The sequence below is a fragment of the Vombatus ursinus genome, unplaced genomic scaffold (genome assembly GCF_900497805.2).
Source record: "Vombatus ursinus unplaced genomic scaffold, bare-nosed wombat genome assembly UNPS02014782.1, whole genome shotgun sequence".
NCBI classification, from domain to species: Eukaryota; Metazoa; Chordata; class Mammalia; order Diprotodontia; family Vombatidae; genus Vombatus; species Vombatus ursinus.
The window spans coordinates 4,821,885-4,841,344 of NW_020954560.1; the positions used below are offsets into that span (position 1 = coordinate 4,821,885).

Genomic DNA, 19,460 nt, shown 5'->3' on the forward strand with positions numbered 1-19,460 from the left:
ATCTCAGACACTCCCTAGCTGTGTGGCCCTGGGCAAGTAACTTAATTCTGTTTGCCTCCATTTCCTCATCTAGTAAAATCAACTGGAGAAGGAAAAGGCAAATCACTCCAGTATCTTTGCTAAGAAAATCCCAAGTGAGGTCACAGAAAGGTGGACATGACTGAAAAATGACTAAACAACAACAAAAAATGAAGAGATTTTTCCGGGTGACCTCTAACATCCATTCCAAATCAGAATCTATGGTGCTATGCTCAATGAATCCTTAATCTGTATCTCAAATTTCTGTAAGTAAAGTTATAGGCTAAAAGGGACCATAAAGGTCATCTGGTCCACTCCCTATATTTTATAGCTGAGAAAAAATGGCACCAAGAGGGATTAGGTAACTTTATGGAATGTCTGGAATTGGAAGGAACTTCAGGGGCCTATATCTGATAAACACTATTGCATCTATTAAGAAATAACAGAATTTAAGAATACCATTAAGACTAAGCTGTGTCACTAGATGGTAGGATGCAAATTTTCATTTCAAAGTAAAAACTATGATATTTGTTTGCATTTAAGGGACATTTACACAGATAGGAGAAAGAAAATATTTATTATCAAATGGATTTCCTTGTTAATTGATGGCAACTAACTGGGGGATAGGGATCCTTAGCAGCAGCAGAGGCATGAGGGCTCCCCAAGGCAGTAACAGGAGATGGAATGTTGTGTAGGAAGAACAGCAAGCAGATCTGTTACTTGGAACATAAAGGTGAGAAGGAAGGTTCCATAAACTAGGAAGGGCTCTAAATGCTAAATAGAGGCATCTACATTTTATCCTGGAGGCCATGAGGAATGTCTTTAGTCGGGTGTTTTGCTGTTCCTCCTCTGCTTTTCTAGAGGAATGGCTTGACTGGAGGGTGAACCTGATTGAAGTGAGGCAGAGCTAAGCAAAGTCATCAGCCTCACTCTCTCTTCTCCAGTCACTGAAGTCCAGTCACAAGAAAAAAGTCAGTGAGCAGGGGAGGTCAGAATGGTGCTTTTGGAATACCATTTTGGCAACTTCTTTGGAGAGAAAAGAGATTGTTTACAGGGAGACCAATTAAGAGGCCATTGGACGAGGGACTGAATTAGGGTAAGGTCATGTGACTAGAGAGAAAAGAGTTGTTGATGCAAGAGATGTTGTGGAGGTAGAAGTAACAAAGTTGGTCAACTGATATGGGGGGGAAAAGTAGAATGAAGAGTCGAGGATGACCTTGGGATCGTGAACCTGGATGACTAGAAAGATGGTGGTGCCCTCAACAGGATTCAGTAAGTTAGGAAAAGAGACAGGTTTGGGGGAAAATATGAAGTCTTTTTTTTTTTGACATGTTGTAATGCCTATAATTAAGGAAATGCTGAATTTGAGTTGGAGGTTAGTGAAAATAATGTATGTATATGTATACATATGTATTATGTGTATATATGTATGTGTGTATTATGTGTATATATATGTACACACACACATATATATGTATGTGTATATATATATATTTATATATATTTTTTTTTGGTGAGGCAATTGGGGTTAAGTGACTTGCCCAGGATCACACAGCTAGTAAGTGTCAAGTGTCTGGTCTGAGACCTGATTTGAACTGAGGTCCTCCTGACTCCAGGGCTGGTGCTCTATCCACTGCGCCATCTAGCTGCCCCTTATATGTGTATTTTTTTCCATCCAAGTCTATAGACCCCCTAAAATCTGTCCACAGACCCCAGGCCAAGAACATCTGTTCTATCTAATTTATAACTTGAAAGAGCTTAGATGATTTTTACTCTTACTTACACCTGTCCTCCCCAAACACACACATTTTTATGGAATCAGGATCGCTTTTAAAGCCAGGAAAAGCATTCCAGAACACAAGAAATTCAATAAAATTCAAAAGAACAACAAAGTTATTAGCAGGAATGTTCTAAAGCCAGCTCCACCCTGCTCAGGAGAGCTGATTGTTAAAATTTTAGTGTGAGCATTTATACACTGGAAATCTGCAAGCAGTGCAAATCAGAACTTGCTTTATTGTTTCATTGATTAAAAAAGTGATGGAGAAAATGTTCATGCAAAGTAAACTTAAAAGTGTATTCTGCTTTCTTAGAGCATTGCTAAACATTTACCAGCATACTCCTGAAATTTTGATTTAGGATCCATCTTGTCTAACCTCTTATTTTACAGATGAGGAACTGAGTCCAAGATAAGTTAAGTGACATGCTCAAAATCACACAGGAAGTAAGCGACAGAGATTGAATTTGAATTTGAAGCCAGGTAATTATGCAGATTAAACTTAGAAGTGTGTTCTGTGTAATCCCCCCCCCCCCAGAACTGATTGTTAAACATTTATCAACGTACCCTTAATTAAGGGTCATAGTATAGAGATCATTGTGTGACACATTGGGAGATGCAAGAATTCTTTAAGATACCATCTTTGCCTTTGTGGAACTTACATTTTAGTAGAGAGATCTAGTTCTAGATTCTAGAACGTATTCAAAAAATAACTATGGCATGAAATAATATATAAGTGCATCATGAAAGTTCAAGCAAAGTTGTGTATAGTCACAGGGGAGAAAGGCCCTCACCAAAAAAGGGCATCAGGGAAGACTTTATTTAGATGGTACATTTAAGTTGGGATTTAAAGGATGTTTGTAAAGCCAGTGGGCAGGGGGAAGAAAGGGAACTAAAATGCTACTCTAACCCAGTAGAGTCATATTTGTGAAAAGGTGAGTTTTCTCCATGCCTCTCAGTTAATGCTATATAAGATGGCTTTGGGTCCTTTTCTAATGAGCTCTGGTTCAAAAGGAGTTATACTTTCTCCTGTGTATTCTTCAAACTAAGGCATAATCACTCGTGGGAATCTGAGGGGATTGCTACCTTGGAGGATGCCCAAGTCCAACGATAAGGTTCTTCCCTTTCCCGGTAGTATATGAAAAGGCCAAAGAGCTGTTATGTTGTAATCTGAGGTTTTGATAGTGAGTTCTGTTCTCTGACATTCATTGAGCGCGAAGCGTGCACTTAGGGCTTTCTCAGACTGCAGCCTGAGACTTTGTTCTTGTTCTGAAGTGGCAAAGTAGAGCATAAGGAGCAGTAGGCGCTCAGTAGACTTAACGGTGCTCATCACCGGCTGGCTGAGTTGTCGATAAACATTAGACCAACCGTGTAACAGCCAATTAAAATCCTCCTTGGTTGCCCTGATGCTTCTTGACAACTCAACTAGATAGTGATGTTGCTTTAAAAAACAAAACAAAACTTGAGTGATTTGTTCCTGCTACTAATTCATGCAGGCCATAATTATTCTTGGGGCTCCATTGGTAAAATTTCTCCATGTAGTGAGTATACCCTGGCTTACAGAGCCAGATGGCTACACTCCCCCTTATAGTTCTAGGGGTGCCCTAAGAGATTGTGGGATGTCACTTCTCTAATATTGTTATTGGCTCAAGCCCTCACCTCTTGTCTTTTACCCACTCTTAGCCACCAGTGACTGATGAGCAGCCTGATTCCGTTTAACCAGTTATCATCAATTAGCTTTTACAAAGGGATGTCTACTTAGAAGACATAGCAATACCAAAAGTATAGACAATTTCTCCCAGTTCCTTGGGGAACACAGTACCATCTATGCCACCTTGGTCTCTGGGGAGATTGGACTCAGACTTAGGATAGTATTTACATAATAATGGTTCCATCAAGGAAGCTGGGTGGTACAGTGGATCAAGTGCTGGACCTGGATTCAGGAAGACCTAAGTGGAAATCTGGCCTCGGTTTCCCCAACTGTAAAATGCAAATAATAACAGCACCTATCTCCCAACTTGTTCTGAGGATCAAATGAGATAATTTTGTAAAAAGCACTTAGCACAGTATCTGACAGAGTAGGTGCTATATAAATGCAAGTTATTGTTGTTGTTGTTATTATTTTATGTTCATTTCCAGATGCTGCATGAATGCTGGATTAGTGCTCATTTCCGTGCCACTGGACTGGGTACTAAAAGTCACTCCCAACATCACTCCTTGCTCTTTAGAATGTTGATACTGGAATGGCTGCAAAGCCTAGACTCAGACTCCTCAACTCTCAGAGTTTCTCTTTCCTGACTTTTTGAAGCTCATGATGTCAAAGCTTCCAGATTAATTTTCTTCACATAAAAAGAAAATAACAAATAATAAAGCAAAAGGATTGAGGGCCATATTCAAGAGCTCACATGTTGGTCTAAAAGGGGAGAAGGCCCAAGGCCCTCTCTCCACCATCTTATAGCATTGTCTCTTACCAGGCACAGTCAACAAAGGCTGAAGAGAATGGTCAAGGCCAACCAATGCTGCTTGAAAGCCTCCAGCTGCAGTTTCTTAATCACAGCCAATCAAACAGGCTGCTAGTCATCATGTGGTTAGCAGATTGGAACTAGTTAGAGACCATCTGGGATAGCTAAGTGGTGCAGTAGGTAGAGTAGATAGAGACAGGAAGACTCATCTTCAAGTGTTCAAATCTGGCTTCAGACACTTACTAGTTGTGTGAACCTGGGCAAGTCACTTAAACCTATTTGCCTCAGTTTTCTCATCTGTAAAATGAGTTGGAAAAGGAAATGGTCACTTCAGTACCTTTGCCAAGAAAACTCCAAATGGGGTCACCAAGAGTTGGACACAACTGCAAAATGACTGAACAACAACCAAAGAGATATATATTCTCCAATCTCTCTTCAAGGCACTTCCGTTAGATGTCATTATGACTTTCCTGGGGGCAGGTTCCCAGTCTCTTCTCCACGGGGAGATGATATCAGAGATATAACGCATATGCCAGTCCCTTTTCCTCTCATATGACCCTACTTCCAAAGAATTTTTTGTGCTGGGGAACTGGTTTATTTTCATACATATTTGACTTGAAGTCCAAACTGAATTGGTAATGATCTCTTTGGCAGAATATGGAGATGTAAGGAATGTAGGATTATTTCAAGCTTCACAGCATGAGACATTAAGTACAAATAGAAACTAGCTAAGAAAAAGGAGTGATTGAGCCAAACAAGAGCTGACCTAGACTTTGGACTCAATGGAACAACTGACTCAAACTATTTTGGTGCTTTGAAAATGAATTCATTACCTCCTTTTTTCATTTCTTCTGGCAGGAGAGTTGAATGGTTGTCATTATCAGTCTCTGTTAATTTTTACTGAGATTCCAAAATGTGTTAGATCCTTTCCTGAAGCAGTTGGAGACATTGCTTTAAGGAACATATATTCTCCACTTATTACTATTTTAACTATTGTTCTTGGCATTGGCAACCCAGATGGGTCTTTATAATTCTTAAAGTGCTTTTATGCCTATTCTAAGTATTATAGTACTTTGTACGTAGTATATGATACTTTGGAAAGAGTCAGAAATAGCCTGTAGTCCCTCTGAGCTCTGGTTCCACAACTGGTTAACATGGTTAAATGTACCAAGAAGGGTGGAATTGTTGGTAAATATGGAACATGTTATGGTGCATCCCTTAGAAAAATGGTGAAGAAAGTTGAAATTAGCCAGCATGCCAAGTATACCTGCTTCTTCTGTGGCAAGGCCAAAATGAAGAGACAGGCTGTGGGTATTGGGAATTGTGGATCCTGTATGAAAACAGTAGCTGGTGGTGCATGGACCTATAATACCACCTCTGCAGTCACAGTCAAATCTGCCATCAGAAGACTGAAGGAATTGAAAGAGCAGTAAAATCTTCTTATCAAATATCTCTAGTCCATAGCCAACAATAAATGGGTTAATTTATGGAATAAAAATCACTTTGGTTCTTTAAAAAAGAAATAGGCAAACACTTGACACTTACTAGCTGTGTGACCCTGGGCAAGTCACTTAACCCTGAGTGCCTAGAAAAAAAAAAGAAATAGAGTATATCAAACTTTGGATTTGGAGTCAGGAAACCAAAATTCAAGTCTCCTCTCTACCACTATGTGTGATTGTGAACAAATCACTTCCCCTCTCTTAGCTTCAGTCTCTGTGTCTCTAAAATGGGGATAATATCTGCCCTACCTACCTCACAGGGTGGCTCATAAGATCCAATGACTACCTATATGAACGTGTGTTGGAAATGTTAAAGCATCAATGTAAAATGTTGTTGTTATCTTCCTTATTATTATTTGAATCTTGCAACAACTAATCTAGGGAGGTAAGACAGGTATTGTTGCCCCCAAATATTAGTTGAACTACTTAAAAGAAATCTTTATTAAAGGAAACAAAGTAAGTATACATTGAAAAATATCATCTATTATTAGCCACACTCAAATTATATGTCAGATTTGGAGGAAAAGTGAGCATTATATTTAATGGCATTATTTGTTTTTTTATTCATTCATTTATTAATGGCATTTTATGGCTTTTTTTACCTAAAATATTTTATTAACACCTTTCATTCTTTTATATCACAGTCATTTTATATTTCTCCCTCCTGTATTTTGCTGTAGCAAAGAAAAACAAGTAAGCAGAAACATATAGTGCAATGACTCCATTTGGCAGCCTATGTCTAGCTGACTCTCTGCTTTGAGGCAAGATATGTTTCATTATCTGTTCTTCCAGGATGTCATTGCTTTTTTAAGTTACTCAGAGTTCTGCTTTTGTTTAGTGATCTTGTCATTTACATTGTTGTGGTGATTGTTAATTCTGGATCAGTTCATGCAATTCTTCTCATATGTCTTTAAATTTTTCATATTTGTCATTTCTTTTTGCAGTTAGGGTCCATTATATTCACATATTTAGAGGTTTTCCCCTCCAATTGGTGGGGAGGGAGGAAGAGAATAAGCATTTCTATAGCACTTACTATGTGCCAAACACCTTGCTAAGCCCTTTTTGTTTTTACAAACAAGAAATTATCTTATTTGATCCCCACAACAATCCTATGAAGTAGGTGTTATCATTACATTTGCAGCTGAGGAAACTGAGGCAGAGAGGTCATGTGGCTTTCCCAGACTTACACAACTGCTAAGTGTTTGGGGCTGGTTTGAGCTCAGGTCTTCCTGACTCCATGCCCAGCACTCTATCTACTGAGCTACCAGATGCAGGAGGAAGTTGTTTCTCTTTTTTTTATTATTAATTTATTTTGATTTATCAACAATCACTTCCATAAGCTTTTGAGTTTTACATTTTTCTCCCTCTCCCTCTCCAAAACAGCGCACAATCTGATATAGGCTATACATATACATTCCCATTAAACATATTTTCCCATTAGTCATGTTGTAAGGAAGAATTAGAACCAATAGGAGGAACCTCAAGAAAGAGGAAACAAAACAAAACAGAAGAGAAAAATAGCAAATAGTATACTTTGATCTGCATTGAAACTCCATATTTCTTTCTCTGGATGTGGATAGCATTTTTCATCATGAGACTTTTGGAGATGTCTTGGATCCTTACATTGCTGAAAAGGGCTAAGTCTATCAAAGTGAGTCATCGCACAACATGGCTGTTGCTGTGTACAATGTTCTCCTGGTTCTGCTCCCTTCTCTCAGCATCAGTCCATACAAGTCTTTCCAGGTTTTTTTGAAGTCTGCCTGCTCATCATTTATTTTTTTTTTTGGCTAGGTAATAGGGTTAAGTGACTTGCCCAGGGTCACACAGTTAGTAAGTGTTATGTGTCTGAGGCTGGATTTCAACTCAGGTCCTCCTGAATCCAGGACCAGTGCTCTATCCACTGCGCCACCTAGCTGCCCCCTCATCATTTCTTATAGCACAATTAGTATTCCATTACATTCATATACCACAACTTGTTCAGCCATTCTGCAATTGATGGGCATCCCCTCATTTTCCAATTCTTTGTCATCACAGAAAGAGCTGCTATAAATATCTTTGTACATGTGAGTCCTTTCCCCATTTTTCTGATCTCTTTGGGATACAGCCCCAGAAGTGCTATTGCTGGGTCAAAGGGTATGCACATTTTTTATAGCCCTTTGGGCATAGTGAGGAAGTTGTATCAAACTCTATTCTTTGATACCACAGAAAGAGTTGTGATGAATATTTTGGTATCCAGTCGTCTTCTGCTATTTCTGGCGGGTGCAGAATAGATTTGTATTATTCAAATTTCTTTTCCTTTGTATTTAAAGCTCTTTCTCCTGCTCACATGTAGAATTTGTTATTATTGGAATTGTTAAATTCAACCACTATGACCAATGCAATCAAAATTAAAAGGAAAGCAGAAAACTGGGGAAAAAATTTTGCAACAAGTATCTTTGCAACAAAGCCTCATTTCTCAAATATATAGAGAACTGAGTCAAATTTGTAAAAATACATTCCCCAGTTGATAAATGGTCAAAGGATATGAACAGGCAGTTTTCAGACAAGAAACCAAAACTATCTATAGTCACATAAAAAAAATGCTCTAAATCACTATTGATTAGAGAAATGCAAATTAAAACAATTCTGAGGTACTACCTCACACCTATCAGATTGGCTAATATGACAGAAAAAGATAATGATGGATATTGTAAGGGATGTGGGAAAACTGGGACACTAATGCATTGTTGATGGAGTTGTGAACTGATCCAACCATTCTGTAGAACAATTTGGAACTATGTCCAAAGGGCTGTAAAACTATGATCCAGCAATCCCTTTGATCCAGCAATACCACTGCTAGTTCTATATCCAAAAGACACCGAAAAAAGGGGGAAAAGGACCTATTTGTACAAAAATATTTATAGCAGCTCTTTTTGTAGTGGCTAAGAACTGAACACCAAGAGGATGCTCATCAATGGGGGAATAGCTAAACGAGTTGTGGTATATGATTGTGATGGAATATTATTGTGCTATAAGAAATGATGAACAGAATGACTTCAGAAAAATCTGGAAAGATTTATGTGAACTGATGCAAAGAAGTTAGCTGAACCAGTACACAGTAACAGCAATAGTATGATGAACTGTGAATGACTTAGTTATTGTTAGTGATACAGTGATCCAAAACTATCTGAAAGGACTCATGATGAAGCACACTATCTCCAGAGAAAGAACTGATACTATCTGAATACTGTCTGAAGCATGTTGTTTTTCTCTTTTCTTCCTTTCTTTCTTCCTTGAGTCTTCTTGTACAAAATGACTAATATGGAAATGTTTTACATGATTACATATGTATAACCTATATTATATCACCTACCATCTCAGGTTGGGGAGAGGAGGGAGGGAAAGATAGAATTTGGAACTCACAACTTAAAAAAAAATTTAATTTTTAAAAAATTTGTTTTAACATGTAATTGGGGGAAAATATTGTATCATAAAATAAGATATATATAAATGATTAATAAATATATGTAAGATTAAAAAATAAATTCAACCACTATGTATCTTAGAATGTGTAGCATGGTGTTTGCTATATCTATTTTCTTTTTTCTGTAGGTGATCTATGGATGTCTTTGATTGGTACTTTGAAGTTCTGAGCAATTTTCTTGTATTATTTCTTGCATTATTATATTCATTTTTTGACTTGTCATGTTCATTTGGGTGGCCTATAATCCTTAAGCTGTCTCTTTGCATCCTGTCTTTAAAATAAATGTTTTACTTGCATAGGGATCATGTTTTCTTTTAATGTTATTCTTTTTGGTTCTCTTCTTCCATATTGCCCTCTATTCTGCATATTGCATTCTTAATCAATCTTCTATTTTGTTTCTTTGTGAGACTTATCAAAATTTTTCTGTTCTGACCATTATTTCTGCTATGGAAGTAATAAATTCTATTTTTAAAATTCTTGTTTCTCTTTAAACCATTCAGGAAGAGTCTGCTATTTCCATGATTTCTTGGGAATGCACAGTATCCTCTGCCTCATCAGGTATTCATTCATTTTCTTTTGTCTTATAATATTGACTCAGATGTCTGTACTCTTTTGGCTGATCTGGAAGCCATATTCTCTTTTGTTATTAATATCTTTCCTATTTATTTGCTTATGTTCAAGATTTTAAACTAATTTTTCTTCTTGAAATCTTTGGTAATTTCAGTCTTTTTGTCTTATGTTTCCCTATTGCTTACTTTCTCATTCATATCCCTTTAATGGCAGTTTCCCTCAGGGTTGCACCCTTACCTCAGCCTCATCCTATTTTGGGCAATTTATATTTCATAAGCATCAGCTGAAGTCCCCAATGACTTCTGGGTCTGGAACCAAATTGGATCCTGGACTCTACCTCAAGAATAGTGGACTGCTAGCCATACACACATACACTCGCACAAATACACATGTATTCTACCCAGGTTCCCTGTGTTCCTTGGTTCTCTGACTAAGCTCTCTTGCAGCACAGAATATTGCTATACTGCTGTCCCAGACAGGACAAGCTTCTGCTTTTTTAATTTCTTTGGCACTGGGTGAGAGTAGGGGAGGTAGAGATGAGGTTGGGTTTTTTTTTTTTTTTTTTTTTACAAGCTGCACCAGCTTGTGCTGCTATACCTGACTATCATGGGCAATGTGGGAAGGGATGCTGTGTGAGCACATTAGGTATTAGGGAATATGGCCTCCAGATCAGCCAAAAGAGTACACAATATGCAGAATAGAGGGCAATATGGAAGAAGAGAACCAAAAAGAATAACTTAAAAGAAAACATGATCTCTGTGGAAGTACAAGGCTCTCTACTCTTAGTTCATCAGATTATTACTTTGTTGGTGGTGGTGTCCTAGACTGTGGAGGCAGCTGAAGTTGCTTTATCTTTTGTACATAATTTCTATTTTGGAGAAGTTTGAGAGGTTGTAAAGATCTGAGAAAATGTTCGGTCTTCCATTTTTTTAATCACATGACCCAGAATGCCAAATGTTTTGGTATCTATGAGACTTTTATTTCTGCCTTTGACTTCTTTATGAGTATGTACACTGTAGTGAGATGACTATTGGAAATGGACAATTTAATTACTTTTCTTGCATAATTTCAGATCAATAGATATAATGTTTAGATCACTTGACATCACCCCTAAAGGTATGTCAGTGTGCCTGTCTTCCCTGGCCTCTCTAACTCTGATTTTTCTCACTCTTTGTCAATTTTCTACAAAGAGAACTTAAACCTCAGAATTGTGAAAATTTTCATTTCTCTTGCTATTAGTAATTGGTAGCATTCTTCAAGTGATCACTTGTAGTTTGCAATTCATGTTTTGAAAACTGTTCTTGGCCTTTGACCATTTATCTATTGGGAAAAATTATTGTTCTTTGATAGATGAAGAGATGGAGGCTTACAAAGTGACTTGCTGGATATCTTACTGCAAAGGACTGGCAATGCCAAGATAAAAATACAGGCCTCCTTTGCCATCGTGCTTTCCACTACAAACAATATCCTGACTCTTCTCTTCTCACTTCTCTCATGCTTCTTCTTCTCCTTGACTCTCACTCTTTTTCTCCCTCCCTCTCTTTCTTTTGTAATTGCCTTTGTCCCCAAATAGACAGCAGAGAATAGAATTTTGTGCCCAAATAAGTAGTAAACACCCAGCATGGCCCTTGCATTCTCCCTGGATAAGAGGGTAATAAAAATTCACAATGAGGATCTTAAGAATGCTGTTCTGTAGCCATTCTGACAATGCTCTGCCCCTCTCCCAAAGTTACCTTCTTTTCATTTTGTATATATTTTGCCTATACTTGTATTTGTATAAGTTGTCTCCTTTAGGGCAGAAGTTTACTTTTGTCATTGCATCTCTAGTACTTAACATGGTTCCAAGCACACAATAAGCACTTAATAAATGCTTGTGAACAGATTGAATGAATTTTCTAACCCCATAGAATATGAAGTAATTCTGAGCCTGACTAAATATTGTAGGCCATCTAGGCATATGAGTTGGTATTCACAATGTTAATTTAGCAAAGGTAATAGGAAAAAGTGTCTCTTATCATACATCCTATCCTCCCCTACCTTGTACCCTGGGTGACTCCTTGGCTTAACTACCCTTTATGGCTTCTTTGTCCCGAGATCACTGGAAAGTGGGTTTGAGGGATAGGCTTAGATAGTACTGACAGCAAAGTTTCCAACTGGAGTGAAGGAAGGGGTGCCATCTGCACTCCTTACCCTGCTGGGAGTCCCAGCAAACTTAGGTCAGGGGGTTATGGTGGAGAGAAGTAGGTCTCCCAAATAGTCTGCGAGTCTGGTTTTCTTATAAAATGCATGACTTCAATAATTCAAACATCCTTAATAAATATAAACAGTTTTGATTAATGAAGGTTCTGTAATTTAGACAGAACCTCTTACGAAAAAATATGAGAGCTTAGCAATAGAGATGTAAACAGAAACATAATTCATTTAGAGATTGTTCATTCTGCTTGTGTACATCAGTCAGCATTCTTTCTTTAGTCATGACATTTATATGTAAATGCCTGTTTGAATTTATGTTGGGTTTGTAGTATAGCAAAGATGTGACTAGATGTGATTTTATACACCAAGAACTTTGTGATAATGGATGAAATAGACATATGGTTTTGAAGTACTCACACATGACAAATATTTGAGATTTGTTTGTGCTAATATAAGCTGAAATTCTAGTTATATTGGTGACCTTCAGGTACATTAGTGGACTGAAGGAGACAGAGAGGACACCAATCATGACACAAGGCAGGGCAGATCACAAAGTGACAGCTGACAACAGCATGCCTCAACTGGTTCTCATACTAAGGCACAAAGCCAAGACTTCTGCGGCCAACATGTCCAGGAGTGTGTTCAATACAATTAGTCTCAACATCTTTTAAAATGAGCACCTTCAAGGAAAATGCCAGAAAGCAGTATAGTGGGTGGATGAAGCCAGGAATACTTGGATTCAAATATCCCATCTCTCCCTTTGATACTTCCTAGCTATGGGACCCTAATAGGTAAATGATGTAACCCTTTTAAGGCTCTGTTTTCTCATCTGTAAAATAATGATATTGATACCAGTAGTGACTACTTCACAGAGTTGTGAAAGTCAAATGAGATAGTATTAGTTAAGCATCTAAGAAGCTTTAAAGTCATATGCACACATATGTATATATGTATATGTACAAGTGTGCATACACGTATGATATCTATCTACCTACCTACCTGTCTACCTGTCTATCTCTCTCTCTCCATCTATCTATCTATTATCTATCTATCTATCTATCTATCTATCTATCTATCTATCTATCTATCTATCTATCTATCTATGTATCTACCTATCTACCTGTCTTTCTATCCATCTATCTCTCTCTCTCTCTCTCTATCTATCTACCTATCTCTTTCTCTCTATTTATCTATTTATCTACCTAGCTACCTGTCTATCTATCTCTATCTCTCTCCATCTATCTATCTATCTATCTATCTATCTATCTATCTATCTATCTATCTATCTATCTATCTACCTATCCATCTATCTACCTATCCATCCATCCATCTATCCATCTATCTATCTATCTATCTATCTATCTATCTATCTATCTATCTATCTATCTATCTATCTATCTATCTATCTATCTATCCAGGTTTTGTTTTGTTTTAGCCTGGCCCTGTGGTTTCATTGATATAGGTATTGGTATTGGTTCTCCAGTGGAGAACATTTCCACTTGCCCTGTGCCTTATAAAATTAGACAATTTTATAGATCATGGGGCAGCTACTTGGTGTAGTGGATAAAGTGCTTGGCCTGGAGTCAGGAAGACCTGAGTTCAAATCCAGCCTCAGACACTTACCAGCTGTGTGGCCCCAGGCAAGTCACTTAACCCTGTTGGCCTTAGTTTTCTCATCTGTCAAATGAGCTAGAGAAGGAAAAGATAAACCACTCCAGTGTTTCTGCCAAGAAAACCCCAAATGGGGTCATGGAGAGTTGGACATGACTGAAACAACTCAACAATAACAACAACAATGATGACGACAATAATGATGACACAATCATTTAGGGACAGAGTGACTTGTTCAGGGTTACATATCCAGTATGCAGCAAAGAGTAGACTTGAACTCAGGTCGCCAAGACCTGCTTTCTATCTGCTACATTATTATCGCCTCTCACCACGTCAGTTATCATCATCATCATCATCATCATCATTACTATTATTATCTCTATATATCTATATATCTACTATTATTATCTCTAATAGTCCAATGGATAGTCACTGAAAAACACGTGTGCATAGCATCTTAAAAACATCATTCCTTTGTGAATTGACCCCACCATTCTGAAAGTAGTTTGGAATTGTGCTAAGAAAGTGACTAAAATGTCCATACTCTTTGACTCCAGGACCCTTCTGCTAGGAATATAAACCCACGGAAGTCAATAATAAAAAGATGGGTCCCATATAGACCAAAATATTCATAAAAGCACCTTTTGCAGTAGCAAAGAACTGGAAACAAAATACATTTCCATCAATTGGGAAATGACTAAACAAATTATGGTACCTTGATGCCATAGAATATATTACTTCTCCCTAGGAAATGATGGATATGAAGAATACTGCAGAACATGGGAAAATAGATGAAGAGATGGAAAGTGAAGTAAACAAAACCAGCAAAATTTACCCAATGACTTCGACAGTGGAAATGGAAAGGATGACAACAAAAGAGTTGAAAATGAATGATATCAAATTATATTCACCAAAGTTGGCCTCGAAGTAGAGAGATGAGAATGTGTTTCTATCCCTTCTCTGTAGAGATGTGAGACTATGGGTGTGGTTAATGTGTTGGTTAGTTTTACCAAACTGGTTTCTTTTCATATTTATTATTCTTTGTAATAAAAAATGGCTCATTGAGAGAAGAGGGTGGAAAACATGTATTAGCAAACATAGGTGATGTAAAAGCAAAAGAGCCCCATATTCTTTTTTTTTTTTTTGATGAGGTGATTGGGGTTAAGTGACTTGCCCAGGGTCACACAGCTAGTAAGTGTTATGTGTCTGAGGCCAGATTTAAACTCGGGTCCTCCTGAATCCTGGGCCAGTGCTCTGTCAACTGTGCCACCTAGCTGCCCTAGAGTCCCATATTTCTTCAAAGTACTTAAAATATTTGTTTCATATTAAAGATTGTCCATTATTAGTACTACTTCAGAGAGAGAAGTCAGAGAAAATGTGATTGGACTCCTAGGGCAATTGATTAATATGTTTAACTATCTTCAATAGCCAAATGGGTAATCTCCAGGAAGTCTATATGTACATGTGTATATATGTATGCACATATTTTCACATACATGTTTATATGCACATGTACACATGTGTGTGAAAATGTATATACACACATACATTTATTTATACACACAAACACTTCAGTCTTTACCCATTTTCCATTACATAGCAGAGTCATTGGCACATAGACATTGTAAGAGCTTAAGAAATACTTTTTCATTCATGTGAGTATGTACTTGTATAGTATGTTAAAAAATTGTGCTACCCAAAGCACTTGGAAACATTTGTGTCAATTTCATATGAGTGGTTCATCTCCCTGTTTTGCTGCAAACTACCTTCTCTGATAGGATCAGATAGGAAGGAAATGAGGCACTTGTCTCAGGTGACAAGGTTGCTCACCAGTATTTAAAGAAATGCCTTGGAGCAAGGATTCAGGTCTGAATCTCTTGGTTGTGAGCATGAAATACTTTCATTGAGTTGCTTATTGTTTTCCAATGGGGGCAAATCCACCTTACTGCCAGTGCTCATTTGAGGAGGCATTTCCATGAGAGATGCAACTTGAACCAACCAGGGCATATTATTTGTGTTTTGCAGACACCCTGTTATCTGATACTCTAGTCTCACAGCCAGAACGTTTAGCTTTGGGCTCGCGCTATTAGAAGATGCTGAGGAACAGCTCCATTCATCTATGGGGACTGGTTACTCTCAATTAGCTTCCATTTAAAATAGGAAATGAATTGTAAACTTGCCTCCTACTCATTCATTGTACTACATTGTAGCACATTTCCAATAACTTGAACTCTTCACTAATGGTATTATTTGGCTCTTGTGGAGGGGAAGTTACTCAGGCAGCTGTTCTCAGAAAGGCAAAATAGATGAATGAATCAATGAAAAAGCAATGATTAAGCACTTGCTATGTTACAGGCCCTTTGCCAAGGTAGAGAGACACACATACATAGATGCATCCATTTACATATGTACATTTGCAAATGTTACAATACACACACACATACACACACAAGCAAGTAAGAGAATCCAAGCAAGACAACTCACAATCTACTAGGAAAATATAATACATGTTGAAGACTGATGACCAGAAAGGGCCAAATAAGTCAGAGTAGACATAATTGGAATCATAGGACAATTGATATTTTTGTACCAGGAAGGCTAATATATGTTTGATTATTGTTCTCAGAGATAGAAAAGAGAGTAGTGGAGGAACAGAGGGTATACATATGATGGCCTGGCATGGAAATGGCTTGGAAGTGGCATGGTGGGCCTGAGACAAGGGAAAGATAAGGTAGAAGCTCACCAATTCACTGACCCTGGCTAGGTCTTACCATTTGTGAAGAGTGACATCTGTTTTATACTAACAGGGCTGGTTTCTAAAGGGCCATTTTGGGGACTTGATCATTCCAGGGGAGCAGGGATTCAACTATTGGTGTGGTTTCCTGGTAACTTGAGACAAAAAATCCCAGCCCGTTAGTTGGGATACCTCAGTCTCTAGGGACTGCCATGGGAGTTCATTCTTCTCCTTGACTGGGCACTGTCACAGTGATGAATGCTGAGAAACATAGTTCGCTCATCAATGTTAATATCCTTTTACAATATTGTTAAGGCTTTGTGGCATGGTGGATAGCAAACCTACCTTGTTGTTGCAAGGAAGATGGGGGTTTAGGTTCTGCCTCTGTGATGTCTCAGTGTTCTGGGCAAGCCTCTAAAACTATAAATTGAAGAAAAGGTTCTGACTTGCACTGGTAGAGGGAGTTTCTTCATCCAAAGAGTTTTGTACACTAGTGAAATCCTAGGTCTAATCCCTACCAGTGTTGCTAAATAAATCTTTTTCTATTGATTATATACCATTCAAGAGTATTTCTTTGCATTTCAATCCTGAGCCTAAATTATTGGACCAGCCTGGGTTAGGCCTGGTCCAGGACATCATCACAGCCTTTTATACTTTGTACACATATATCAGCCCCCTGGCCAGACAACAAGATAGTCCAGAAATGTATGTAACACCTTTAGATTGAATTATATGAACCTACCAGCTCTCAAAAATCTATGAAATTATGACTCCATGGCTACAAACATCAGAACTCCCTTGATGCTATCCCCAAAGGGAGGGTAACAAGAATGCATAAGACCTCAAACATGATGGATACAAGGCATTCAGCCACTATTCTAATGTTGTCATGCTATGCTCACCATCTCAGCAGGTCCCCATCTCACTCTATTATCTCACACCCTTTCTGAGAAACTCACAAAATATTGCAACTCATCCCCTAAAGCATCCTTTCTTGAGTCTATTTTCTTTTAGTGTACTGGCTCCCACAGCCCCAGGCAGAAGTCTCATGGTAACCCCTTGGATTCACAGAGGCTGCACTTATGTGTAGCCACGTGGGACAGTCTCTCTCCAGCTGTTGATGCTACACAAACTCTCTTCTTCCTCTGTGTCCCTCTGCATTTCTCTGTTTTTACTATATATACCAAACTGATGGTAGGGTTTTTGGGCAATAATAGATGGGGTTGCTGAATTTATAATATGAAGAACAAGGCTCTGAATAGGGAGAGGCGATACTATGAGGAACTCCGAGGAGTCCTTCAAACACTCTTAGATCTAGGTGGAACTAGAAAGGGCAAAATGAGGAATGGGAGAGGAGCTATTTAAAGGACTTACAACCAAATGGCTAGGGGACATGTGTCTAAATTCATCACTCTAGCTCTTCAACGACACTTCCCCGTCTCCTGCTCTCTAGTTCATCTCTCCAAATCCACAACTCAGGTGTCATTGTGGTAGGGAGAAGAGAAAACCCAGGCAGATGACTGACTGTCTTACATTAGCTAAATTAAGGCTCTTCTTTTCCATTAGTTTGATAACTCAGAGCTGACTAGTTTTGTTTTTTTTCATTTCCTCTAAGGAGTAGTTATGGAAACATTCCTGCTGACCTGAATTTCAAATCACAGCTCCCTGCGTAACCAGAGAACCTATAAGCATTTCAGTGGGAAATCAGTAGAATCATTGAGTCTGAGAGTTAGAAGGGACATTAGAGGCCATCTAGTTCAATGTGACCCAGATCAAGGATTCCCTCTAATAGCATACCCCATAAATGATCATCTGGCCTCTGCTTGAAGATCTCACTACCTGCTGAGACAGCTTGTTCTACTTTGGGACAGCTCTTTTTATTATGCAGTTTTCTCTCATATTTAACCTAAATCTGTCCCTCAACAACTTCTGCTCTTTGATGCTAGGTCTTCTCTCTGGGAACAAGTAAAAAAAAGTCTAATCTATTGCCCACATTCAAATTCTTGAAAAGAGTTGTCATGTCTTCTCTCCACACTAGGCCACGCTCCACCCAAATCTTTCCTTCTTCAGGTGAAACATTCCCAGTTGTTTCAATGAATTCTCAGATTTCTCCTCTCGCACAGTTTTTAGTCCCTTCCCCATAATGGTTACTCTCTTTTGGTTCTATTTCAGCTTGTCAAAATATGGTAACCCAAATTGAGTATAACATACCGGGTAGGTACACCAGGTAGGGTCTGACCAAGGTAGAGTAGTATAATCAACATTGTTTTGTACACTTACTACCTTTTTTCTTTTAAAATGTATCAATATACATTTTTAAATTTCACTTCCATTTCCAATACACCCTCCCCACTCATCTGTCCATTAAGTCATCTCTTATAACAAAGAGTAAAAAAGAGAAAAGGAAGTTTCACAAAACTGAACAATGCCTCAATCAAGTCTAACAGTATATGCATTGTTCCTCATCCGTAATTCTCCACCTCTACAAAGAAAGGAGAGAGAGACATTTTTAAAAATCTCTTCTCTGATGCTGAGCTTGTCATTATAATGACACAATGTTTAGTTTTGTACACTCACTTTAATGGTCCTATGATTTTATTACCATATGGATACTCCCTTCATGAGGTCAAATTACAACCTGAAGACTTCCTCACATCTGCTGTGACTTTTGCCTATGTCCTTCTACCAGTCTTACATAGAGGATCCATCCAATGTGCTGAAGGCCTTCCTCTGATGGTTCTCTGGGCCTAAAGTCAGGAAGACCTGAGTTGAAATCCTACCTCAAGCGCTTACTAGCTGTGTGACCCTGGGCAAGTCATTTAACCTCTGTCAGATTCAGTTTCTTCAACTACAAAATGAGGATAATTGTGAGGGACTGTCTGATGTTGGCAGTTGCCAGTTGGGCGCTGTGGCAAGAGTAGGGTAGAATCTGGGTATTTTGGAAGTCGAGGCAGGGACTGTGGCAGGCAGAGTCGTGGTGGACTGGGATGGGATGGGTACGGAGAAGCCCTGAGGCAGTGGGCAGTGCCATGTGAGATAAGCTGGGTGCAAGGAAGTAGCCAGAGCTTGTGTTCCTGAGGCAAGGGGCGGTGCCACGTGGGAGTGGGACGGCAGAGGACTGAGTTCCCTTTGCTTA

The 19,460-nt window shown here is 38.5% G+C and overlaps 1 pseudogene; it reads left to right on the forward strand.

Annotated features, from left to right (window-relative positions):
• Positions 1 to 5,340: 5,340 nt before the first annotated feature.
• LOC114046444 lies at positions 5,341 to 5,707 on the forward strand (annotated as a pseudogene).
• The last annotated feature ends 13,753 nt before the right edge of the window (positions 5,708 to 19,460 follow it).